The following is a 26594-nucleotide window of genomic DNA, read 5'->3' as shown; positions in this document are numbered from 1 at the left end:
ATTTTTTTGGCATGTGGTACATAGGAAACTAAAGCCTTTCCATTATGGAATGCAAACATACTGCTGTACTGTTGTCTCTCTTTCACACTTACAAACTGTGGCGGCAATTCCCTTTTGTTTTTTCTTACAGTTCCCACATATGACAGCTTCTGAATTTTCAGATAATTCAATCAGATCACAACTTGTAAACCAATTGTCAGCTGTAATATTGCGACCCGATCCAAATAAGGGTTCAGCCAGTCTTTTTACAACATCAATGGGTTTGTTGCTCACACAGTAAGGACCTTCTGGTTGTTTTCCTGCATAAACTTCCAGGTTGTAAGTGTAGGTCTTACTGGCATCAACAAGAGCATAAATTTTTATTCCATATTTGTTTGGCTTTGATGGAATATATTGACGAAAGGCACATCTACCACGAAAACCAGGGAGCATTTCGTCAATAGTGAGATTCTCTCCAGGGTAATAACTTTGTTTACAGTTTACAACAAATCTTTGAGATATATCACGAATTGGAGCAAGTCGGTCATGTGTTTTGCGTTCGGTTCGGGTAGTTCTGTCGTCAAACCGAAGGCAACGAATTAGAATCTTGAATCTGTTTATGGACATAACAAGGCTAAATTTTTCAACTCCATCCCCATCTTTACCCCAAAGTTCCTCCAAACTTTGTCTATTTGCCCTATAAGCTCCTGCAAGGTACAGTAATCCAAAAAAAGCACGCAGTTCTATTTCATCTGTGGGCTTGATGGTTCTGTTGCAGATGTACTTGTCCTTTATAATGTCTATATATTGGTTGGTATATGTGACAATAGAGTCCAGAATGTCATCTGTAAATATACTGTTCCAGCATTCAACTGCAGTTTTTGCATTATGTGCAGTTCCTATTACTGCAGGAAGGTGAGTAATAATGTTTAAAGGTTCCCTACGTTTTTTCTGGAATAGCTTCTTGTTCCATTTAGTATTTTTATCTTTTCCAATATAATATGATCCAACTTCTTCATCCTCACCACTGTCACCATCTTGCTCTGTTTCAGAATCCAGGACACATTCTTCCACCTCATCATGAGAATCAATCTCACTTTCCTCTCCTAAATCCTCATTCAGTGTGAGGTCTCTATCATCTAACAGCATGTTTGTTACTTCCTCAACATCAAGTTGTTTGGATAAATTGTACATTTTCCTCTCCATTTCAGCAGATAATTTGAAGCAAGAGAAGGAATATGTTAGGGAACTACTGTATATGCCTGAGCAGCACACTTTCTTTTATAAAATCTCCCTTATTTCTATGAAATATCCTCACATTTTGTGCTATACATTCATAAAACAAGCTAAATAAACTATTGTGATGAATAAAAACATAAAATACCAACCTTACTGAATGTGACGTATTCACATACAATGAGCCTGAGAGATCTGTGCAGCTATATCCTCTCCCCTGAAGCTCTGAAATCCAACTGTGATATCAGGTTTCACAGACCTTCAAGAGACAGGAGACTACCTGGAGGGAGGGGGTTTCCTCACAATCTGGTGAGGAAGGAGAAATGAAAGTAAAAGAGAAGTGCCTGTCAGATCAGTTGTATGTGACGGAGGGTTAATACACTCCTGCAAACCAAGTGCCTAAAGATCACTACCCACCCCATTCAAGTGAACCCCATCGGCCAACCAGAAATCATCTTCCCCTGTTTCCAATTCAAAGTGCCTCACTGCCACACTCCATTCCTAGAAACTAATGCAGACACTGCCCTCTTGACCTTAATCCTGCCTTTATTCATTTTTGCCACGGACCTCACATTACTCTTACACCGTCACGGTACGATCTCAGACCACACGGTAGTAATCCTGGAATATGACCTCCACAGCCTTAGCAGATAATGCTTGATATCTTTTACCAGCGCCCTGAACGGCCGAAGCCCCAAATCATTTCTGCCCACACGTAGAACCAAAATATCCAAAGACCTATCTAACCGAGCACTGCCATGAATCTCATGCAAAACCCTGTTACAAGTCATCTTTCTAAAGCCGAGCCACCTGGTGACCACGGCACTCCTGGGAAAACTGAGCTGTCCACCCTCCTTCCTCAAGTTAACTCGCAAAGCTCCCCAATGGACATACGAATGACTGAAATTCCATACGAGCAAAGGGGAATCTGAAAAACTAAAAAAACAAGGCTCTAAGAATCAACAAAAAGACATATAACCATTAAACAAACTTTCACAAACCAAAACTTGAAACCACCCCTTCCGGCCTGACATAACTGCTATAACACCTCAACCACCATCTCCCAGTACGCTGAACTGCTTCAACCTCAAGCCCTCCCAATGCCACCTCCGTCGCCAACCCAATACGAAAAAAATGAAGCGCAAAACGGGATTTGTCCAAACCTAGCCTGCGCACACTCTTCACTAAATATGGCCGTGAACTGATACCTGGACAAAAAGGACCCTCATGACATAATAAAGGACCATCAAAGCTGGGTTGCAAAGCACAAAAAAGCTGCAAGCACTCAACTGGACACATCAACGAATCCCTTACAGGGCCCAAAATGACTCACTTACCCTTACCCTCCTGATCTGTTTTTGACCGTCGCAACCAGAACTCCACACAATTTGCGGTAATAACCACTTCCCTGGCCAAAAAACCCTGCTGTGCTTTTATTCAGTGCTACCAGTTCCTCAGCCCTCAGAGCCCCAAAAAATGCAAGGGAAAAGGCCAACCTAAAAAGACGAACTTCAAAAACTGAACTGCAAAATGATCCCAACACCCCCCAACCTTTCACCGAGGACCAACCCTCCCATGACCCACAACCCAACCATGAAAGCAAGATTCGCACCTGATGCTCAAAGGACAACTGTCCCTTGCTTGTAGCCAACAAACCCTCCCATGAACAACATACCGCCTGGTAAGCCGCCCAGGTCTTAGGAGCCAAAGAAGCCCTGATCAATGGCTCTGCGGCATGGAGACAACACTCCAAAGTACTTCCGGGCATTCCAGACCCTCAACCTTTGCCTCTGGAGCCAACAATACGATCCCACTGTGAACAAGAAAGGGAATCAGCAATGCGTGTTCTTTATCCCTTGTAAATGATATGCCATCACATGAGAATTCAAAGACAAACAAATCAGAACCAATTGACGGAGGACCTGAATCAAGGGAGGTGATGATGCCGTAAGGCTGTTAATCGCACACCCCACCCCCATGTTATCACAATTGAAGCGCACCTGCTTGTCCTGAAAATCCTGCTTCCATAAATGAACCGCCACCAAAATGGGAAAAATCTCTAACAATGCAATAATTACGCACTAAGCCTGAAGAAAACCAAGCCACTGGCCAATGTGCCGCGCACCACTGACCCCTAAAATACGCTCCAAAACCACAACCACCGACACATCTGTAAACAAATCCAAAGCACCCCTATCCAAAGCCTCCTTCATGAGCAGTGAGCGACCATTGTACTGCTCTAAGAACATACTTCAAGCTACCAAATCCACTCTGTGCTCTGCGGAAAGCTGAACAAAATGATGAGGAGCATGAACACCCACAGTAGCACTGGCTAACCTCAGTGAAAAAACTCGCCCCATCAGGATAATCCAACAAGCAATAGTCAACTTTCCTAACAGTGACTGCAGGTCCCGCAAAGACAGTTTCTTCAGCCTATGCGCCCTAGCAAACTTCTTCCTTAAAGTGATCACTTTCTCCTCCGGTAAACGAAATTCCCATTGAACAATGTCAATAACAATACCAAAGAAACATAAGCAAGTACTAGGGCTTTTGTCTTACCTGGGGCTAACAGCACCCCAAAACGCTCCGCTACACACTCCAAAGCCCTTAAAATGATTTGACAACATGACGACTCACCTTGGCCTATGCACAAAAATCGTCTAAGTAATGAATAACCGAATCACAACCAGAAACATCCCAAACCACTCATTCAAGAAAAGAACTAAACACCTCGAAATACGCACAAGACAATGAACAGCCCATAGGCAAGCACCAATCCACGAAAAACTCCCCTTTCCAATAGCAACCCAACAACTTAGAACTATCCGGATCACCGGCAACAACCGCAGATTCAAGATCTGTCTTTGCCATCAGAGTCCATTTTCCACACTTCCTGACCTACTGCGCAGCTTCGTCAAAATAAGTATAGAGCACAGAGCAGAGCTCAGGATCAATTCCGTCATTCACCGACAAGCCCTGAGGATAAGACAGTTGGTGACTGTGACGAAAGTTATTCGTTTTTTTATTGGGCACCACCCCCAAGGGTGAAACTACCAAATGTTCAATCGGAAGATCACTAAAAGGACCTGCCATGCGGCCCAACGCGACCTCCTTACCCAGTTTCTCAGAAACGATGTCTCCATAGATTGCAGCCAACTTAAGATTCTTAAGAACACAAAGAATAACAAAAGGAGGAGCAGGAATTGTAAAACTGACTGTAAAACCTGACAACAATTCCGCTTTCACCCTATCCAGATATCTATTTAGATAAGGGACCATCTCCCCTTGCAAATTAAGGTACCGTTACACTTAACAATTTACCAACGATCACGACCAGCGATACGACCTGGCCGTTATCGTTGGTAAGTCGTTGTGTGGTCGCTGGAGAGCTGTCACACAGACAGCTCTCCAGCGACCAACGATGCAGAAGTCCCCGCGTAACCAGGGTAAACATCGGGTTACTAAGCGCAGGGTCGCGCTTAGTAACCCGATGTTTACCCTGGTTACCCTTGTAAAAGTAAAAAAAAAAACACTACATACTTACATTCCTGTCGCGTCCCCCAGCGTCAGCTTCCCTGCACTGTGTAAGCGCTGGCCGGAAAGCAGAGCGGTGATGTCACCGCTGTGCTCTGCTTTATGGCCGGCCAGCGCTGACACTGGGGGACGCAGGGAAGCTGATGCTGAGGGACGTGACAGGAATGTAAATATGTAGTGTTTTTTTTTACTTTTACAATGGCAACCAGGGTAAACATCGGGTTACTGTCTTTTATTGTACTACGGAGGCAGCGGAGCTTCAGCCAGCCTGATGGGACCCAGATGGTGCAGAGGGCGAAGCAAAAGGTATGCTGGACATTGTTTGCATGTAATTGGGAGCCAGGGCACTTGTAACCAGTTAATCTCAGCCATGACAACTGCACTGGTTCAGCCTTGTACACATGTTGCACCACTGGTTTCCTTTTCCTATGGGCAATATTAGTTTCCTACACAGCTCAGTGTAACAACCCTGCCGGCATCACTGCATGGCCTTCCATTCCCCACCTGCCTGTTACATCAACTCACTCACCCAGTGGCATGCTGTGAGATCTGTCTGCTGCCAGCTCCATGCCATGTGCTTCATGGCGGCTTTCTCTGTGTACACTTCCTGGCTGTGTGCATAGGGGGGCAGTGCCAGCCACTCCGGATTCTTATTGAGACTGTGTGCACCTCCCTTGGGTGTTCCTGGCCAATAGCCTTGAGGCCTCTGATACTTAAGGCATCCTCACCCATTGGAGGATGCCTGAGCAAACTATTCCCCTCATTTAGCACTTGCTAACTGAGTTGAATAGAACTTTACTGTTTGTCGCAGCACATTCTTGTCAGTTACATCATAAGCATTAGGTTCCACAAAGTTCACGTCCTCCGCTCTCCCCTACGTCCAGCAGTACATTACGGGGACGTATCGCCTCTTGCGATAGCTCAGCTTCCTACCTGTGTGAGCTCACAACACCTGAGTGTTTCTATGTCCGTTTAGCCCCAGTAAAAAAGGTGTCAGCCCAAGCAATGATCTGCCACATGGTGAGTGACCTGTGTCCCTGTACTGGTCTTGGACCACTTCCCTAGCTTCTGTCCCGATCTGTGGTTACTCTGCTGCCAAAGCTACACTTACTGTCCAGCCGGACTCTGAATGGCTAGGTATAATGCTTGAAAGTTGCAGAGCTGCTTGCCCAGCATTGGCACTAAGCCCCTACTAGCTAAACAGGAAGACTCTTTCCACTTGACACAGACAGACCCTCCTACATAACTATGTATAATATTGTGCCCCATGTAGTGTCTGACTAAGGGTACTACACTTAAGCTATCATTACTGACAAATACACATAACAACGTGGAATAAATACATACCTTACATATAATAACATAACTATACACTGTTAAGGGGGTAGAGGCGTGGCACTCCCTTACACATGCAGTAAGTATAGAGGAACTCGATTAGATCAGGTAGCACACTAATCCTGGTTAGTTGTGCAGATACCAGCTGTATTGCATTCCTCCACTCTTTTCAAACATTATCGTCACTGTCCCCATTGAGTTTCACAATCTACATTCCCTATCGGTATGTCTTTGGAGTGTGGGAGGAAATAGGAGAACCTGGATGAAACCCACATAAACACGGGGAGAACATTTTGCCCTTAGTGGGATTTCAACCCAGAACACAAGCGCTGCAAAGCAACAGTGCTAACCACTGAGTCACCATGCTGCTACAGTTGTGCTCAAATGTTTACATACCCCAGCATAATTTTTGCTTTCTTGGCCTTTTTTCAGAGAATATGAATGATAACACCAAAACTTTTTTCCACTCATGGTTAGTGGTTGGGTGAATCCATTTATTGTCAAACAACTGTGTTTTCTCTTTAAATTATAATGACAACCCAAAACATCCAAATGACCCTGATCAAAAGGTCACATACCCTGGTGATTTTGGTCTGATAACATGCACAAAAGTTGACACAAATGTGTTTGAATGGCTACTAAAGGTAACATCCTCAACTGTGACCTGTTTGTTTGTAATCAGTGTGTGTGCATAAATGCTGAGTGAGTTTCTGGGATCCAGACAGACTCTTGCATCTTTCATCCAGCCGTTGACATTTCTGGATTGTGAGTCATGGGGAAAGCAAAAGAATTGTCAATGGATCTATGGGAAAAGGTAGTTGAACTGTATAAAACAGGAAAGGGATCCAAAAAGATATCCAAAGAATTGATAATGCCAGTCAGCAGCATTCAAACTGTGATTAACAAATGAAAAATCAGGGGCTCTGTAAAAACAAAATTACAATCAGGTAGACCAACAAACATTTCGTCCACAACTGCCTGGAAAATTGTTCAGGATGCAAAGAAAAACCCACAAATAACATCAGCTGAAATACTGGACTCTCTAAAAACCAGCAGTGTGGCTGTTTCAAGATGCACAATAAGGAGGCACTTGAAGAAAAATAGACTGCATGGTCAAGTTGCCAAAATAAAGCCATTACTGCGCAAATGCCACAGAGTATCTCACCTACAACATGCAAAACAGCACAGAGACAAGCCTCAAAACTTCTGGAACAAGATAATTTGGAGTGATGAGACCAAAATTGAACTTTTTAGCCACAACCATAAACGGTAAATTTGGAGAGAGGTCAACAAGGCCTATGGTGAAAGGAACACCATTCCTACTGTAAAGCACAGAGGTGGATCGCTGATGTTTTGTAGATGTGTGAGTTACAAAGGCACAGGAAACTTGGTCAAAGTTGAAGGAAAGATGAATGCAGCACTTTATCAGAAAATACTGGAGGCAAATTTACACTCATCAGCCCAGCAGTTGGAACGTACTTGGATGTCCCAACATGACAACGATCCAAATCACAAGGCCAAGTCGACCTGTCATTGGCTACAGCAAAACAAAGTGAAGATTCTGGAGTGGCCATCTCAGTCTCCTGACCTCAATATCATTGATCCACTCTGGGGAGATCTCAAGCGCGTAGTTCATGCTAGACAGCCCAGGAATTTGCAGGAACTGGAGACTTTTTGGCAAGTAGAGTGGGCAACAAATGCATTCACTGGGAAATGTCATTTTAACATTTTAAAACCTTATCTGGTCATGTGGTGTGTGACACATCATCAGACACATCCTGTTTCATTTTTGAAGGAGGGACTCTGAAATTCACAAAGCCTATTTTTATAGGGCCATCAAGCGGCCTTTACTATTCTTAAAGGGCCAGCAGTCAGCCCTCACTATTCTTAGAGAGCCATCAGTCAGCTATGCTTTGTTGTTCCCTTTATTAAACAGTGGGTCTCCTATACTGTCATTGCGTATGCAGTGAGTGGCAGGGCTGCCCAAATTTTGGACGCACCCCAACAGGGCCGCCATCAGGGCATGACAGCCGTGACTGGCGTATGGGGCCCGGTGAGCAGAGGGGGCCCGCATCGGGCCCCGTCTCATCTGGTCACCGGGCCCCCCCTGCAGGCGCTGCGGCAGCAGCACACTATTGACGTGCGGGCCTGCGCCCGCACGTCAATAGTTAACAGCCGCCAGCCAGTCTGAGGCTGGCGGCTGAATAGAGCCGCAGTGCGCACTCGCCGCCGCCGGCGTCTGACGTCATTGTCAGCCGCCGGGCCCGGCGGCGAGTGCGTCTGTGTGGAGCCTGGAGAGGGAGCTTCACCCGGCGCTGGAGCTTGGCCAGGTAAGAAGTTGTGTTTTTTTTTTTTCTTTGAGAGCTGCTGCGATCCAGGGGGGCCCGGGGGGCAGGATGATGGACACACAGGGGCAGAAATGCTGGACACAGTGGGGCAGAATGGTGGACACACAGGGGCAGAAATGCTGGACACAGTGGGGCAGAATGGTGGACACAGTGGGGCAGAATGGTGGACACACAGGGGCAGAATGGTGGACACACAGGGGCAGAATGGTGGACACAGTGGGGCAGAATGCTGGACACAGTGACACAGGGGCAGAAATGCCGGACACAGTGGGGCAGAATGGTGGACACAGTGGGGCAGAATGCTGGACACAGTGGGGCAGAAATGTGGACACACAGGGGCAGAAATGCTGGACACAGTGGGGCAGAAATGCTGGACACAGTGGGGCAGAAATGCTGGACACAGTGGGGCAGAAATGCTGGACACAGTGGGGCAGGATGCTGGACACAATGGGGGCAGGATGCTGGACACAGTGGGGCAGAAATGCTGGACACAGTGGGGCAGAAATGCTGGACACAGGGGCAGAAATGCTGGACACAGTGGGGCAGAAATGCTGGACACAGTGGGGCAGGATGCTGGACACAATGGGGGCAGGATGCTGGACACAGTGGGGCAGAAATGCTGGACACAGTGGGGCAGAAATGCTGGACACAGGGGCAGAAATGCTGGACACAGTGGGACAGAATGGTGGACACACACAGGGGCAGAAATGCTGGACACACAGTGGGGCAGAAATGCTGGACACAGTGGGGCAGAATGCTGGACACACAGGGGCAGAAATGCTGGACACAGTGGGGCAGAAATGCTGGACACAGTGGGGAAAAAATGCTGGACACAGGGGCAGAAATGCTGGACACAGTGGGACAGAATGGTGGACACACACAGGGGCAGAAATGCTGGACACACAGTGGGGCAGAATGCTGGACACAGTGGGGCAGAATGCTGGACACACAGGGGCAGAAATGCTGGACACAGGGGCAGAAATGCTGGACACAGGGGCAGAAATGCTGGACACAGTGGGGCAGAATGCTGGACACACAGTGGGGCAGAATGCTGGAGACAGGGGCAGAAATGCTGGACACACAGTGGGGCAGAATGCTGGACACAGTGGGGCAGAATGCTGGACACACAGGGGCAGAAATGCTGGACACAGTGGGGCAGAAATGCTGGACACAGTGGGGCAAAAATGCTGGACACAGGGGCAGAAATGCTGGACACAGTGGGACAGAATGGTGGACACACACAGGGGCAGAAATGCTGGACACACAGTGGGGCAGAATGCTGGACACAGTGGGGCAGAATGCTGGACACACAGGGGCAGAAATGCTGGACACAGGGGCAGAAATGCTGGACACAGGGGCAGAAATGCTGGACACAGTGGGGCAGAATGCTGGACACACAGTGGGGCAGAATGCTGGACACACAGTGGGGCAGAATGCTGGACACACAGTGGGGCAGAATGCTGGACACACAGTGGGGCAGAATGCTGGACACCCAGTGGGGCAGAATGCTGGAGACAGGGGCAGAAATACTGGACACAGTGACAGGGGCAGAATGCTGGACATTGGGGCAGAATGCTGGACACAGTGGGGCAGAAATGCTGGACACAGTGACAGGGGCAGAATGCTGGACACAGTGACAGGTGCAGAATGCTGGACACAGGGGCAGACTGTGAGACCCAGGGGCAGAATGCGAGACACGGGGCAGAATGGAGATACGGGGCATGATTGGAGACACGGGGCAGGATGAAAGACATGGGGGCATGACTGGAGACAGATGGGGCAGGATTGGAGACAGATGGGGCAGAATGGAGACACAGGGGGCATGATTGGAGACAAGTGTCAGGATTGCAGACATGGGGGCATGGTTGGAGACATAGGGGGCAGAATGGAGACATGGGGCATGATTGGAGACACTGGGGGCAGAATTGGAGACAGATCGTGCAGGATCATGGGGCAGGATGGATATGATGGAGACAGATGGGGCAGGATGGAGAGATCACATGGGGCGATCATATGGGGCAGGATAAGGAGATCATATGGGGCAGAATGGATACTCATGAGGGCAGGATGGGAGAATATCTGGCTGACGCCAGGAATGAGACACACGGGGCCAGGCTGGGTGATATTATTAATACCATAGGGGCTAATTTAGGGATATTATTACTGCAGTGATGTATTTATTTTATTTTTTGAGTATACTGTTTTAAATGGGGGGCGGTCCTGTTACTGTATAGAGTGATACTATGTCGCCTTCTTCATGTGGTGTAATGTAGAAGTTGTGAAAAATTAAGTAATGTGTTCTGCAAGCGGAGCTCGAGATAACTGTGTTATTTCCTGCAGAGAGAAGTCCTGGCTGGATGAAATGATGGCAGTCTGTGCTGGATGAAAGATGAAGGACTTCACCTAGAGACGTCACTGGTGAGTCAGTGTGTTACCTATACACTGACACTATACACTGTATACAGAGCTCCTGTGTATAATTTCACTAGTGATCACTATATTATCTGTACACAGACACTGCATACTAAGTACAGATCTCCTGTGTATAATGGCACTTATGGTGATAGTATGGTGCTTTTTTAAAAATTACTGATCAGAATTGTAGTATTCAGTCACTATGTGGTGGTAATATGTGATCTGGACATGGTGTTGTGGTATTTGTTCCTTGTATGTGATATTATTCGATCACTGTGGTGGTAATATGTGGTCTGGTCATGGTGTTGTGGTATTTGTTCCTTCTATGTGATATTATTGGGCATTTTAAAAATTGAAAAATAAATAAAAATATACCTAAATTGTATTGCATATTTTAACAAATATTTAATAGGTTACAGCAGAGTAGGGCCCGGCCAAAAGTGTCTACCGTGTTATGGTGGCGGCTTAAAAAATCTTTTGGCGAAAACAAAAGCTGCCTGCTATATGTGTGATCTGGTGATGGGAACTGTTAATGTGTGATTGGTGAGAAGTGGAGTTTTTCCAAGAGAGAGCGGTGGGACTGTGGACAGTTCGAGGGGTGGAGCCTGGAGGCGGGGCTGGGGTGGAGCCTGGGCGGAGTCTCAAGGGGGCCCCGAAAATTTTGCCAGTATGGGGCCCCGAAATTTCTAGTGGCAGCCCTGCACCCCAATACCTCTTTGAAGAGATGTACAGGCGGGCCTCCTGAAAACAATGTTCCCATTATTAGAAATTGGGACTTCCGTACTGTTTGCTTATGCAGTGAATGCAAGGGCTGCGAAAATTTAGACCTACTCCAATGCCCCTTGGAGGAGACATAGAGGAGGGCCTCATGAAAAAATGTTCCCAATATTAGGAAGTGGGTCTCCCATAGTGTTTGCCTATGCAGTGAATGCAAGGGCTGCCAAAAATTTGGACGCATCCCAATACCCTTTTGAAGAGACGTACAAGAGGGTCTCCTGTACACAATGTTCCCATTATTAGGAAGGGGGTCTCCCATACTGTTTGTTTATGCAATGAATGCAAGGGCTTCCAAAAATTTGAAGGAACTCCAATGCCCATTTGAAGAGACGTAGAGGAGGGCCTCCTGAAAAAATGTTCCCATTATTAGGAATTGGGTCTCCCATAGTGTTTGCCTATGCAGTGAATGCAAGGGCTGGAAAAAATTTGGACGCACCCCAATACCCCTTTGAAGAGATGTACAGGAGGACCTCATGAAAACAATATTCCCATTATTAGAAAGCGGGTCTCCAATACTGTTTGCTTATGCAGTGAATGCAAGGGCTGCCAAAAATTTGGACCTACTCCAATGCCCCTTGGAAGAGACGTAGAGGAGGGCCTCATGAAAAAAAGTTCCCATTATTAGGAAGTGGGTCTCCCATAGTGTTTGCCTATGCAGTGAGGCAATGGCTGTCAAAAATTTGGAGGAACTCCAATAACCCTTGGAAGAGACGTAGAGGTCAGAGGGCCTCCTGAAAACAATGTTCCCATTATTAGGAAGTGTTTTCCTTTTAAGTGAATGCAAGGGCTGCCAAAAATTTGGAGGCACTCCAATGCCTCTTTGAAGAGACATGGAGGAGGGCCTCATAAAAAAAGTTCCCATTACAAAAAAGGGGGGTCTCCTATACTTGTAATGCCCATGCACTAAGTGTATGGGCTGACAAATATTTACCCCGGGGGGTATACTGTACATAAACATACTGTATAACAATTTTTTTTTACGGCCATTATAAACACCCTTTAAAAGAATTAAGTGGGTGTTGCATCACGGACCACGGTCACCCTGGTGATATGGTGGTGGAGGATGAGGAGAAGGAGGAGGACAACAGCAAATAGCCAAAATCAGGAAGCGTATACCCAAGTGTAGGTGTGAAGAGGTTCATAGTAATAGACATTCCATAAAAAGACACTGGTTTTGAGTTTGTTACGCTGCTATTGTTCAGTTGTGTTGAGAAGTCTGGCCCAATCTAGCACTTGTTCATTGTTATAAGAGTCAGCCTGTCAGCATTTTCAGTTGACAGGCGGATGCACTTATCAGTTATAATTCCACCAGCAGCACTAAAAACCTGCTCTGACAAAATGCTAATGGCAGGGCAGGCCAGGACCTCCAAGGCATAGAGAGCGAGTTCATGCCACATGTCCAGCTTGGGTACCCAATAATTATAAGGCACAGAGGAATCACAGAGGACGTATGTATGGTCTGCAAGGTACTCCCTCAGCATCTTCCCAAATGTTACACACCTTGTGAGAGTGACCCGTGCTTCAGGGCCTGTGTGATGGGAGGGTCTGAGAAAAATCTTTGACAGTGTTCCCCTGCCTCTGCTGGATTGGAGTTGTGTCTCTCTCGCCTTTACTCCTTGGTTGTCCAATGAACTGTGACTTCAACCGCCAGCATTTTCAGATGGGAATTTTTTAAATAATTCTGCAACAAGGGCCATCTGGTACTGCCCTATTTTATTAGACCTGTCCGCCTCGGGAATAAGAGATAGAAAGTTCTCCTTGTAGCGTGGGTCTAGAAGTGTCACCAACCAGTAATGACTGTCTCCCAAAATGTTGAAACCGCAAGGGTCACCGAAACGGCAGAGTAACATAAACTCAGCCATGCATGCCAGACTGCTAACAGGCAAGACTTCCGTCTCCTCATCAAGAGGACAACTGACCATGCTCTCCTCCTCCTCTTCCTTGTCCTCAGGTCATTCACGCTAAACAGACAGTATGACAGTTGTGCAGGTAGTACCATCTATAGAGCATGAAACTAGCTCCTGTTCTTCCTCCTCCTTCTCTTCCTCATTGTCACCCAATCCACATTGGGATGAGATGAGGCTGGGCTGTGTGTAAACACCCTGTATGGTTCCTTGCTTCATCTCATCGTGCTCCACCTGCAATGCATCCTCTTTGATTGTGAGCAGAGAGTATTTCAGAACACAGAGAAGTGGGGTGGTGAGGCTAATTATGGCATCATTGCCGCTCATCATTTTGTTTGACTCCTCAAAGTTTTGGAGGATGGTACATATGTCAGACATCCATGTCGTCTCCTGAGGTCTTATGTGTGGAGTCTGAACTGAATACCAACGGCCTTGTTGATGCTGGTAGTCAACAACTGCCCTCTTCTGCTCACAAATCCTTCCTAACATCTGCAGTGTAGAGTTCCAATGCATGGGGACATCACTCACCAGACGGTGAGCCGGAAGCTGCAAACGCTGTTGAAGCATGGCAAGGGCAGCGGAAGCTGTAGATGACTTTCTAAAATGAGCACACAGGTGGCATACTTTGACAAACACATCCCGCAGCTTTGGGTAGGTTTTGAGAAACCGATGAACCATGAGGTTTAGCACATGGGCCAGCCATGGTACATGTGTGAGCTCTCTGCGCCTCAGAGCCACCACCAGGTTCCGGCCATTGTCACACATGACCATGAATGGCTGTAGGTTCATCGGTGTCAGCCACAGATCTGCCTGCTCTGTCAGAGCTGTCAACAACTCTTCAGCATTGTGCGGTTTGTCACCTAAGCATATTAGCTTCAGCACAGCCTATTGCCGCTTGGCTGAGGCAGTGCTGCAGTGGTTCCAGGTTCTGACTGATGTGGTCATTTCAGAGGTGGAGGCTAAAGAAGAGGAGGAGGAGGATGAGGTGCAGGAGCTGTAGACTTTAGGGACAACCCTGATTGACCTAGGGCCCGCAATCCTCGTTGTTGGGAGGACTTGTTCCATCCCAAGGTTAAACTGGGTCCCGACTTCCACTATGTTAACCCAGTGTGCCGTCAGTGAGATGTATCGCTTCTGCCCACAAGCACTTTTCCACATGTCCGTGGTTAGGTGGACTTTCCCAGTAACTGCATTTCAAAAGCAAGCAGTCACAAAATGTGGGAATTTACTAGTCTGGCCTGTGGGCCATTGGCTGCATATTTGTGCTTGCATTCCAAGGACTGGGGTATGGGTAACTGAATGCTGCACTGAGACAAGGACATGGACGTGCTTGCCGATGGTGCTAATTGAGTGTGTGCAACGACAGGTGCAGGGAAGGACCTGTACCATGGACAGGAGATTGGCTTGCACACAAAACAGAGGAAGAAGCAGTGGTGTCACCCGCAGACACTGTTCCTGGACCCTGGCGTTCGGCCCACAAAGTCAGGTGCTTTGCTGCCATGTGCCTGATCATGCTGGTGGTGGTCAGGCTGGTAGTTTTGCTACCCTTGCTGATGCTGGTCTGGCAGGTGGTGCAAATGGCTTTTTTGGGGTTATCGTCAGAGTCTTTAAAAAACATTCAGACTCGGGAAGACCTAACAGTTGTACTGGCATCTTCTGTCATGTTGGTGTTACGGGGAATGGTTGCCTGCCTTCTGTCTGCAGCCACCACACTGCTTCTTCCTTCCTGTTGAGGTGCTACTCCTCCCTCACCCTGTGTGCTGCTATCCTCGCTCTGCATGTCCTCCTGAAATGTTGGGTCAGTTACTATATCATCCACCGCCTCGTCGTCCGCTTCCGCATCCTGGTCCTCCTCCTGAATTTCTGGCAATTATTTCTCACCATCATCCACCTCTTATGACACTTTCCCACCATCACCTTCCTGTGACCGTGGCTGTTCAAATATTTGGGCACCGCTACATGCATCTTGCCCTGCTTCAAGTGGACCGGGCAAGAGGCCCGAATCTGTAAATGGAAAAGTGAACAGCTCTTCGGAGTGTCCAAGTGTGGAATCAGTTGTCTCTGGACACTTGTTATGGTGGGAGGAAGGAGGATCAGGGTGAGGAATATGTGGTCCAGACACACGACTACTGAGACTTGACCGTGTGGAAGACAGGGTGGTGGTGGTGGCAAAGTAATTGGAAGCATTATCTGCTATCCAACCAGCATCCATTTGACACTGCTCTGTGTTTAACAGTGGTGTGCTGCAGTCCTCTACTTATTGGGCAGGTAGGTCAGGCAAGAAGTTGTGGGTGTTTGCTGTGGCGCAATTTCAGCTTGCCCACAGCCTCGGCCTCTGCATGCACCACCACCATCACATCCAGTTCCCCATCCTTTGCCACATACCTTGCCTATTTTAAATGGAGGACAATATTTTTCATGTTCACTACAAGTGGCTGATTTTGGAGCGAAACTATATGTGATCCGTGTGTCGGACAAAGCACAGTTTTAAATAGCTGGCCTGTAGGTAACTATTTTTAACAGTAAACTGGTATCAATAACTTCGCTAACACATTGCAACAAAATTTAAATGGAGGCCAGAAATGGCAGAATTTGGAGCTTACTTATATGTGATCCATGCGACAGACAAACCACAGTTTTAAATAGATGGAATTTTAGCGCTAATATGGAAAGGATTTGGCTGTAGTCTGCAGTGCCAACAAGCAAATGGAGCAGAAAAACAGTGCTCTCTTGATTGCTTTTTAAGCAAATAATCAGGATTAAGATCCCAAAAAAATATTCCTGATCCTGATACCTGGGCTATATCTAGAAATATCTGTAAAAACAGCAGCAGACAGAACTGGAATGGACCCTCTTGCTTTATGCTCTGCAGTCTGCCACATATACTGCCTGCCTGGCTAGTACTGATATCTATGCAGCTGGATTAGTCCTCAGAAGGACTGTTAGTTGAGATGGATATGTGTATAATATATTATGGTATACCTACACTAACTAAGAAATAAGCAAATCTCTCCCTAGCTCAGCAGCACCTCTCCCTACACTGCCTGATTTCGGAGCAGACTGTGACGAGCATGGCGGTCTCAGGTCTGATATAGACCTGTTGACGCTGTGCGGCCAGCCAATCACTGTAATGCCCTAACCAACATGGCTGTGGCATTACAGTGTGTGGCAGACAATCCCTGCATGCTCGTTGGTTCTCTAAAGAGCGCCAAACATGCAGGGAAGGACCTGAGCTCCCGCCGAGCAACCTCGGAAATACTGAGCGAGTCAGGTAGTGGCGAGTATGCTCGCTAATTACTAGTTACAACTCATTTCTGCTTTCAAGTACCTGATTATATATGATTTTCTGTTAATCTTGTCATCATCATATACCTGCTGCAAGTTCCCGATTGCATGTATGTATTTGCTATTCCAGGAGTTAATTGTATCCCTGCTGCAAGATACCTAGGCTACCAGTAGACACCTGGTACCACTCTAGAGCAGTCCATGAGACTGCAGCAGGTGCCTGGAGGACAGAAGAGAGAGTCAAAAGTGTAGTCAGACAATCCGAAGTCAAGGCAGGCAGCACGAGTTCACAAAACAAAACCTTAGTCATGGATGGAATAGTCAAATTGAGTGGGTAAACAAGCCAGGTCAATAACAGGAGACAGAATACTGAGAAATACATATGCAGGTGCTAGCAGACTAGAACCAACATTCGGGCAAAGAGTGGTGGGAGGAGCTGTCTGATATAGACCCTGCTGGCACAGGATAGACCAGGGAACCTAACCTCTGCAGGACACAGCAGGGCTAAAAGGGTTTTCCCACCAATAAAAGTTGACTTTAATCAATAGTTCTTTGAATAATAATAATTTCAACAATTGGATGTGTTTAAATAAAATGTTCCTGTGCTGAGATAAGCATATAAATGTGCCCTTGCTGTGTACTGTGTAATGGCTGTGCCTGACCATGCAAAAACCAGGTCTGAACAAAACTCCTGGACAGGGGAGGAAGAAAAAGAGTATACAGACAGCACAGCAGGAGTTTGTGGCATATTTGTTGTGAGGTAAAGCATTTCCTTGCCTATTTTTAACCTCTTAGTGACAGAGCCAATTTTGTACTTAATAATCACGCCAATTTTTACGGTTTTGGCCACTGTCACGTTATGAGGTTATAGCTCTGGAACACTTGAACTTATCCCACTGATTCTGAGAATGTTTTTTCGGAACATATTGTACTTCATGTTTACAGTAAAATTTCTTAGTTATGACATGCATTTATTTATGAAAAAAGCTGAAAGTTGGCAAACATTTTGAAAATTTTGCAATTTTCAAACGTTTCATTTTATTGCCCATAAATCAGAGAGTCATATCGCACAAAATAGATAATGAATAATATTTCCCACATGTCTACTTTACATCAGCACAATTTTGGAAACTTAATATTTTTTGTTAGGACGTTATAAGGGTTAAAAGTTGACTAGCGATTTCTCATTTTTCAAAAAAAAATTTACAAAACCAATTTTTTAGGGACCACCTCACATTTGAAGTGAGTTTGGGGGAGTCAATATAACAGAAAATACCCAAAAGTGGCATCTTTCTAAAAACTGCACCCCTCATGGTGCGCAAAACCACATGCAAGAAGTTTACTAACCCTTCAGGTGCTTCAAGAAAACTAAAACAATGTGGAAGGAGAAAATTAACATTTTACTTTTTTCACAAAAAATTTACTTTGGAACCAAACTTTTTTATTTTCTCAAGGGTATCAGGAGAAAATGGACCACAAAATGTGTTGTGCAATTTCTCCTGAGTACAGGGATGTGGATGAAAGCCACTGTTTGGGCATATGGCATGGGGTTAGAAGGGAGGGAGCATCGTTTGACTTTTTGAACGCAAAATTGTCTGAAATCAATGGCAGGCGCCAAGTCGAGTTTGTAGACCCCCTGATGTATGTAAACAGTGGAAACCCACCAATTCTAAATCCAACCCTAAACTCAACACACCCCTAACCCTAATCCCAACCCTAACCATAACCCTAACCACAACCCTAACCCCAACACAGCCCTGACCCCAACCCTAGCCCCAACTCTAGCCCAACCATAACCCTAGCCCCAACCCTATCCCCATTCCTAACCTTAGTTCAAACCCCAACCCTAACTCTAGCCCCAATCCTAACCCTAGCCCAACAAAATTTAAACCCTAAACCTAGCTCTAACTCTAGCCCCAACTCTAACCCTAATGGTAAAAAAATTTAAAAAGTATTTTATTATTGTTATCTAACTAAGGGAGTGATAAAAGGGGCTTGATTTCCTATTTTTTTATTTTGATCACTGTAATAGGGTATATCACAGTGATCAAAATGAATCAATAGGAAAAATCTCCTATTGTTGGCAGGTTCCGGACGGAAGACTTCGGCGGGCGCCTGCCATTTTCTTCCTGGATGAAGACGCCGAGGGACATGGGACAGAGTCGGAGGGACCGGGGGATGTGCCAGAGGTACCGAGAGACTCGGGGGACCCAATGGGAAATCAGACATTTTTTTTGCGGTCTCTGTTATTCACCGAATAACACATTTTCAGTGAATAACGGCAATCGCAATACTGAGGATGGTAAAAACTGACCCAAATCATGTTCTACGTGGTCTCAGCTACTCCCGATAGCTGAGACCCTGGATATTTTCCAATGCTGAGGACCCTATACCCTTATTTCTCAGCACCGTTAAAAAGCGGCACTGAGGAAAAAGTACCCTTAACTGCCGCCGTTAAAATGTGTATTGGCAGTCTTAAAGGGGTTAAACAAAGTTTTACCTCAAGTAAATAATCATTTGTGATCCCTTGCCTTGATGTCTGTATCCTCTCTTTTGCTTCCTTCCCAGCCCAGGAGCTGTGGTATGATCAGACCATGTTCCTGTAGACACAGCCACTACCCAGTACACAGTAGGGGCACATTTATAAGATTATATCAGCCCAGAAATGTTTTATTTAAACACATCCAATTGTAGAAATTATTATTATTCCAAGAGCTATGGATGAAAATGAACATTTGTTCATGAGAAAATCCCTTTAATGACAAATGGAAGCTACATGCTGATGCACCAGTGCAGAGGAGTACTGCAAAAGGCAAACTCAGTGAGGAAGCCTGACACCAGGAGATACCTAGCGGTGCCTATGGTGATTAGGGTGGCGTTAAGGAGGCATGGGAGGTACCACCGTGACACTGGTCCTCATTGATAAACATGCTGTTCAGAAAGTCGAGTTTCGCTGCATCATCGCCTTCTAGTCCTTGTTATTCACCCTGGCTTAGAGAATTATTTTCTTCAGGTCAGCCTCTAACAATATGTATTGAGGCATTTATTTTACAAGTTGTAAATATCTTATCCAGTTGTTATTCTACATGAAGCTAGAGTTCTAATTAAAGGTACCGTCACACTTAGCGACGCTGCAGCGATACCGACAACGATCCGGATCGCTGCAGCGTCGCTGTTTGGTCGCTGGAGAGCTGTCACACAGACCGCTCTCCAGCGACCAACGATCCCGAGGTCCCCGGTAACCAGGGTAAACATCGGGTAACTAAGCGCAGGGCCGCGCTTAGTAACCCGATGTTTACCCTGGTTACCATCGTAAAAAAACAAACAGTACATACTTACATTCAGCTGTCTGTCCCTTGCCGTCTGGTTCCTGCTGACTGCTGGCCGCAAAGTGAAAGCAGAGCACAGCCACAGCGGTGAGTCACCGCTGTGTGACTCACCGCTGTGCTGTGCTTTCACTTTCACTTTGCGGCCAGCAGTCAGTGCAGGAAATAGACGGCAAGGGACAGACAGCTGAATGTAAGTATGTACTGTTTGTTTTTTTACGATGGTAACCAGGGTAAACATCGGGTTACTAAGCGCGGCCCTGCGCTTAGTTACCCGATGTTTACCCTGGTTACCAGTGAAGACATCGCTGAATCGGTGTCACACACACCGATTCAGCGATGTCTGCGGGGAGTCCAGCGACGAAATAAAGTTCTGGACTTTCTTCCCCGACCAGCGACAGCACAGCAGGGGCCTGATCGCTGCTGCCTGTCACACTGGACGATATCGCTAGCGAGGACGCTGCAACGTCACGGATCGCTAGCGATATCGTCTAGTGTGACGGTACCTTTAGACTGTTGAATTTGCATTACCTACAGCCTGATTAGTCAATAATAGCGTGCAACTCTAATTTGCTTTTAAGGAACAAGAAAATTACTTTGAATATAAATGCTTCATTTTGATGAGGGAAGCCTTCTCTATACCCAGTGAAGCAAGCTAATATGGTACAAACACATTGATCATCTGTCTTTGAGTGTTTATGCTCTGTTTGATCATAGGTAAAAGCTAATTGAAACCTATTACTTGTTTAGTATTACCATAGATTGGAGGCTGCGTTATAATTGTTTCAATAACAAATCGCAAGGATATACAACGCAAAACTTGTTTGGAGCTAGGTAGGGTTTTCTAGGAAATGTTATGTTTAGCAGCTGCTTTGCAAGTGTAACGTGGGACATGGTTGAAGACATAAGCGAGGTACTTGTCTTCCACGCCCCGCATGCTACATGAAGATGGGGGTCCTGGCTGGGTGTGTGGACTTTGTCTATGGGGGTGCTCCGCCCTTACAGACTGCCTGATACCGGTGACTTCGGCTGGCCAGGATCAGATGTTGACCAGTTCAGTGAAAGAGACCACCACTCAAAAATAAACAGTCTTTTACTTTCACTTGGTGGGAAATATGCACAATAGATAGCAGGTAGTGATGAGCGAGCACTTAAATGCTCGGGTGCTCGTTGCTCTGGTCAAGCAGATTGGTATACTCGGGTACTCGGCCAGAACAACGAGCCCAATGTACTGTAAGTCTATGGGAGACCCAAGTATTTTTACTGCAATCCCCCACCGGAGGTCCTTTTAAGTTAAAAACGTCTGAAAATAATGGAAACACTGCTCAAATGACACAGGGACATCATGACTCCTAGTTCACAGCTGTAAACATTTTTTTCCAAGATTCATGCCATTTTTCCCAATGCAACAAAAAACACACTAAAACGAAACCAAAACGTATTTTGCTGGGAAATATGTTAAGGTTCATCCTTTGCATTGTCTATATTCCTCCCAGGTGAGGACTCCAATATAGGACCCTCCCGATTGGGCCTCCCCAGTGGACCCGCTCGACCTGGCTCTCGGAGCGTCCCATTGGAAAATCACCCCCTCAGGGCTCACACCCAGCGGTATGCCCACGGACGCTAGGAGCGAGATTTGTGCCTCGTCGGTGGTGTCGGGAGTCACTGGAGCAGGAGCAAAGGCTGGAGTCTGGTCACAGTCTGGGAGAGGGACTGTCGCTGGAACGGGATCGGTCACCGGGGCAGGGTCGTTTTCTGTACCTGCGTCTGATGTGGTTCCACCGATGCCGGTCCGCTCTGCTGATGAGGATGCTGGAGTCAGCTGCGGCACGTACTGCGACTCCTCCAACGCGATCTTCCTGCACAGGGCCGACTTCAATTTCTTCACTGCGGTCAGCTCCGTGTTCTGGAACTGGCGGCTCAGCTCCTCCACCTGCGGCTCCAGGAAGTCCGCATCCTCCAGCAGCGGTGGTTTCGGGTCCTTCCCCAGCGGCTTGGGATGGTCCTGAGTCACTTTGTCGTCATTCAGGTACTCGTTGGTCACCATCCCTGTTCCTGGGTTTGCGGCTGCACACGCACGCTGCTCCTCCATTTTCTGGGGGTGGGACTCGTGCTTCTCCTTGTTCCCGACACTGCAAATCAGGAGGCGGACCTCCCTGACTGATGGGCACGTCCTCATCACGTAGCACCAGTCGGAGGGGGCATTCATCACTTTTGGCGCCGCTTTGGTAGGGTCCTCACATGGTGGTATGCCCTTCTTCTCCAGCGTTCCTCATGGCGCTGTAACGGCGGCGGTTTTGGCAGCAATTTTTGGCGGCAAATCACGGTTCCTTAGTCATACAGTCTTTAGCACAAATCACTGTTAGGCACAGTTCTGGCACAGTCTTTTAGGCGCACATGACCCGATTTATGGGGTTTAGTAGATCCTGTTTGTGATGCCAAAGTTGTATTGCCCCCATGGGGCCGTGGGGTACTCAGCATCGGGTCCTGTGGTTCACAGGGGGATGTCACGGTGGCTGACCCAGTCCATGGCTCTGGGACATCCGTATAAAGGGGAAAGGTCTTTAAAGGGATATGGTTTATGTTCGTGACGCCACCTGTAATATTCGGTCAGTGTGAACGACGCTGCTTGAAGGGGTCCGCTGGGGTGATGTTATGGCAGCTAGATGGTATACCTTCCCACAGGTGAAGTATGTATCTAGGGTGGATGGTGAGAGGCGCAGAGAATCTTTACCTTTACTGAAGACTTCAGCATCCACAGTCCAGACACCAGATCACAGGGCAGGCAGAGTCTGGCCGTTTTGGAGGCAAGTCCAGAGTCCCCTTGTCCAGGGGGAAATCAATAGCCTACCTTTGCGCTGTAGTGGTGTAGTCCATTACTGCCTATGGCTTCACATAAGGGTCTCACAGATGTGGTGTCTCTCTCTCTGTCCCCCGTTGTCGGATAGGACAAAACCCGTATGACTGGTGGCTTGAGGCTGTTTATAGGGACTCTATCATGCCCCGGCCTCTGAGGGGTGCCACTGTGCCTCCTGGCCCGGGTATAGGTGAGGACAGGTAACCTGCAATTAGCTGTCCTGCCGGTCTCTGGAGCAAAGCATAAAGGTCCTTACTTCCTCGGTGTTCCGGCTACCGGGCTTCTGTGCCTCTGAAGGAAGCAGCCTGTGTAGGGCTGGTCCCCTTCTGGTATCCTCTCCTTTGCTTTGCTTTCCTTCACGCTCGCTGCATTACAGTTCTGCCTTCTGAATGTCTCTTTCTGGGAGCTGCAGCTCTGAGGGCATGCACAGCTCTTTTGACCCTCTGTCCACCTCAGACTCAGGTGTGGAACATTCTAACTTTCCCTACAGACTACTAGTTATATATATGGGGAGTGTCGTAATAAATAGGAGCAGAAGCTCCCCCTGGTGGTCGGGAGTGTGAAATGTGTTGCATGTTTGTGATACCTGGATGCAGTTATTCTTCTTTGCCTCCAAACGTAGCATCACTCTCCCCGAGAGGAAAGCAATACCACTGCGATGACCAGGACCCAGAGGCGCCACACTCGTATGCCTGGCACCGATGTGGATATGCTGTGCCCTGTCCACCTAGCGTTGCAATATCGGGACCCACGAATTAGCCCTAAAAAGGATTGTTGGTTTCTCAGGAGTTGTGGATTTAACAGTTGCAGACCTACACTAACTCTAAAAACCACGATTCTGACCCTATCTCTGCAGCAGCTCTCCCTACTCTCGCTGAAATAGGAACAGAATGCGGCTAGCAGGGCAGTGCCAGGTCTCTTATACACAGGATGATGCTGTGCGGCCAAGCCTATCACTGCACGACCACAACAAAGATGGCTGCGGCGTTTCATGGCCTGGCAGACAATCCCTGCAGGGTGATTGGGTCTCTAAAGTCTGCCAAAAACGCTGCGTGGAGACACCAGTTACCGCCGAATAATCCCGGAAATGTTCGGTGCTTGGCGAGTACACTTATACTCCGGTGAGTAACGAGTAGTGGTGAGCATGTTCGCTCATCACTAATAGCGGGTGCTAAGCTCCATGAACGTTTTCTTTACAACACGAAACAACTTCACCCACAGCATCTCTACTTCTTCCAAGCTTACTTGTTTCTGCCTCAAGTTCCTCTGTCTTCACCATAAGCCACCACAGTACTATAGTACAGTACGTCAGAGTCCTGTACTTCAACCAGTGTCCTCCTTTCTCTTAGGCAAGCTAGTTTGCCACTATGGCGGGTACTTAGCTTCTCTGCTTGGAACTCTCACCCAGGGCACCCTCTTCATCTCACCCTCTTCATCTCAGCTCTTCATCTTACGTTCCCTATTCCGTCCTGCCCATTATCTCTTAGGCCTCCTGTCTCTGGACCCATCTCCGGTAAATCACTCTACCCTTCTATTGCTTCTTCTTTCTCTGCTCAGGATCACGCTATCCACTGTCTCAGTCTCAACTCACTTTGGGGATACACAACTCATTCGACCCTGCAGAGTACTCGGACCAAAGATCTGCTCTAGCTGAAAGCTCTGCCCTGACTGACTACCAGGAAGTCCTCTCTGATCTTGCTACATAGCCCCTTCTTCTTTGGGCTAGTCCCAACTCTTAACTCTACCTTCTCTCTACCTGTTGCTGGACAGCACGCAACTCTATCACATAAGAATGTAAAATATTATGATGCATCACGTCACAGCACATATCAACAAGGGGGAAAGTGGGCACAACTTCCATCTTCTTACACACATACTAACAGCAATCATGATTCCATTGTAGTGTACAGTATGTCCCCAGTATCACTACATTTTCATTTCAAGAACAAAACCAACTTCCAAACATGTTGCATTTTCATACATGAGGCATTATACTGTAGACATGAAAGGATGCTGCGTGTTTTAAAGGGAATCTGTCACAAGGTTTTTCCTACCTCATCTGAGAGCAGCAAGATATAGAAAAAGAGCCCTGATTCCAAGATGTATCATTTTGTTTACAGGGGTTTACAGGGTGCAGCAGTTGTGATACAATTGGAGTATTTAGTTGTAGCATGTAGCAGAGCTCAGAAAGCTAACCCCACCCACACCACAGCTTTATATGTACATTATCTATTGACAGTAAGCTCATTGACATTATCAGAGGAGAAGGGGCATGGTAAGACTAGTAGGCGGGTGAGCACCAGTCCTACCAGTAATATTGTCCTGGTGATAAAACTTTAATTGTGAGTAAACAAGAGCATACAGTCTGATAAGGGACAAATCACTGAATTCAATGTTTTAACCCTTATATCATGCTGTTCTCAGATTACATAGCAAAAACATGCTGACAGATTCCCTTTAAATGTTGGGACAGTAACTGATATAGATGCCCTTCAGCAAGTTTTCAATTCTGAGAAAACGCCACCACTGTGAAAACATTATTTGGCCATTATTGTTTGCTTTCAGAGTAATGTGTTAACATATACAGTCACTCTTAAAGGGAGTGTATCATCAGAAAATTACCTATTTTAAATCATTTTTTTGTGTTACAAGTATTTTTTTTTAATTAGATTCATTTTTTTTTCATATCATCATTTCTATTAAGCAAAAATAAATAAATAGTCTTGCAAATTTCACACTGGCTACTCGGACTTTTTTTAGAATGATTCTTCCAGATACTTCAAAAACAGTTTTAAGCAGGCATCCGATAACACAAAATCTCAATGGGCGATGTCACAGCTGACACTGCTCCCACACTCTGCACAAGATATAATCAGGGTCTGACCAGTGTAACTATGTGCGTGTGTTGTTTCCTGAAATGCTTCGTCCAGTGCGAAACGCGCGTCGGGTGTGGTGGACGCCTGGAGACTCCCTCTGTCACCTTTGGTAATTATCATGCTAATGCTGTGTTTATATATGAATGTGTTTAGTTAGCCCCTTCTGTTTGGCCTGATGAATGAGTATCACTCTTCTATAGGTATACTATGGTCACAAACATGTTGACCTAGTATGTGTAGGGGTGCATTATATTTGTGAGATAGGATTTCCTACGTTATATATTATGCCTAATTAATAAATATGCATTATCGTGGTTAGTCACAAGTGATTTCTGTGACTCTATATATATATATATACAGGTTGTCTCCAGGTGTATCCACTTTTTTCTTTCCTGTCTGTTTTGTGGTCCTCACCTTTGAGTTATATTGTTGTTATATATATTTATTTGTTAATAAAAATATCCTTTTATTGAATTTGCTCTGGTGTGGAGCCTTCCTCTGGGAAATATGCAAATTGTCTCTTCAGAGAGGAAGAGGACTAAAACTCTAGTGCCACCTATTAGAAGTAGCAATCCTAACAGTCAATGTTGACCCTTTAACGAGCCGTGTCACATGACTTAGGATAATAGCCAAACCAGAATCTCAATTTGCAGACACTGTGTTTCGGGGTACTGCCCCTCGTCAGTGCAAAGTGGAGATCTGGTTTGGCTGATTGAGAGGCG

At 46.5% G+C, this 26594-nt stretch overlaps 1 protein-coding gene across 1 annotated transcript in view; it reads left to right on the top strand.

Moving 5' to 3' along the window:
* RASGEF1A (RasGEF domain family member 1A) overlaps window positions 1-26594 on the top strand; it is a 252090-nt gene that overhangs the window by 15607 nt on the left and 209889 nt on the right. The gene's annotated exons all lie outside the window — the stretch shown is intronic.

The sequence above is a fragment of the Ranitomeya imitator genome, chromosome 2 (genome assembly GCF_032444005.1).
Source record: "Ranitomeya imitator isolate aRanImi1 chromosome 2, aRanImi1.pri, whole genome shotgun sequence".
Classification (NCBI taxonomy): domain Eukaryota; kingdom Metazoa; phylum Chordata; class Amphibia; order Anura; family Dendrobatidae; genus Ranitomeya; species Ranitomeya imitator.
Note: the sequence above shows the minus strand (reverse complement) of the source record. Positions and strands in the feature narration are given on the sequence as shown.